This window comes from Cynoglossus semilaevis, chromosome 9 (assembly GCF_000523025.1).
Source record: "Cynoglossus semilaevis isolate Cse_v1.0 chromosome 9, Cse_v1.0, whole genome shotgun sequence".
NCBI classification, from domain to species: Eukaryota; Metazoa; Chordata; class Actinopteri; order Pleuronectiformes; family Cynoglossidae; genus Cynoglossus; species Cynoglossus semilaevis.
This window is the reverse complement of record NC_024315.1, coordinates 173,674-174,875: the sequence shown is the minus strand read 5'-3', so window position 1 is coordinate 174,875 and position 1,202 is coordinate 173,674. Positions and strand designations below refer to the sequence as shown.

General features: G+C 46.4%; 1 long non-coding RNA gene across 1 annotated transcript in view; it reads left to right on the top strand.

Annotated features, from left to right (window-relative positions):
• The window catches only part of LOC103383146 (uncharacterized), a 5,657-nt gene extending 4,455 nt beyond the window's left edge, over window positions 1-1,202 (top strand). The window contains exons 2-3 of the long non-coding RNA XR_521990.3: window positions 903-971; window positions 1,083-1,202. This is a non-coding gene — a long non-coding RNA (uncharacterized LOC103383146). The remainder of the gene's footprint in view (window positions 1-902; window positions 972-1,082) is intronic.

The following is a 1,202-nucleotide window of genomic DNA, read 5'->3' as shown; positions in this document are numbered from 1 at the left end:
ATAAAGCCTAGAGTTTCAGATGTGAAAAACTGTTTTCACCACAGTTTCCCAAGAAATGGAAATGTACAATATACTGTTGAGGTTTTATGAATATTACCAGTGAAAACCCACAACAATTCAACCCTCCCTACCCTTCCAGGTAATCCCGGTCGGCCGGCCTATGGCAAAGATGGCCATATCAGATTCAGTGTTACGTGCAAAGTTTTCAAGTGCACCTTAATGGCGCACTTAGGCTAGGGCCAGTTGCTCCAGGCCGCGCTAAAGTGCCGATTTCCCCGGCCTTCTTCGGCCCGGCCTCGTATTTTTTTTTAACGGCAAGCGAGCTAAAGCGCTAGCACCAGGCCTTGTTTCCGTGCTTTATGGACGAGAGACGGAGACTGAAGACAAGACTGGAGTTGATCAAGCAGCATGTGATTGGACAGTCCGTTATAAAGCCTAGAGTTTCAGATGTGAAAAACTGTTTTCACCACAGTTTCCCAAGAAATGGAAATGTACAATATACTGTTGAGGTTTTATGAATATTACCAGTGAAAACCCACAACAATTCAACCCTCCCTACCCTTCCAGGTAATCCCGGTCGGCCGGCCTATGGCAAAGATGGCCATATCAGATTCAGTGTTACGTGCAAAGTTTTCAAGTGCACCTTAATGGCGCACTTAGGCTAGGGCCAGTTGCTCCATGCCGCGCTAAAGTGCCGATTTCCCCGGCCTTCTTCGGCCCGGGCTCGTATTTTTTTAACGGCAAGCGAGCTAAAGCGCTAGCACCGGACCTTGATTCCGTGCTTTAGGGGGCATCTAGGGCCGAGTATACTATTGAGTGCACGCTGAGTATCTTCTACAAAATTAAATTTCTAAATTAAACTTGTCATTGTTTTAATCTTGTAATCAACTCTATTTGAACAGATGGGGTTTCTGCGTACGGAGACCAGGTTGGAGTTATCCAGCGTCACACTCCTAACACGGAAAGACAAGGTAAGAGTCAAAATTAGGTTTTGTACTTAAGAAAGTAATTGTTTGACAGACGCTTGTGTTCACACTAAAACTGAAGTCACATGACTTGTCTTTCCTGGATTTATTTTCCAGATTGGTCGTCATGAAGCTCTTCAACACAGTAAGGAACGTCTTTTTTTTTCTTCTTATCTACGGCCGCCGTGCCGCCGCTAACCCCGTCCCCCACCCGGCCGATGTGCCGTTGCCCCTCCC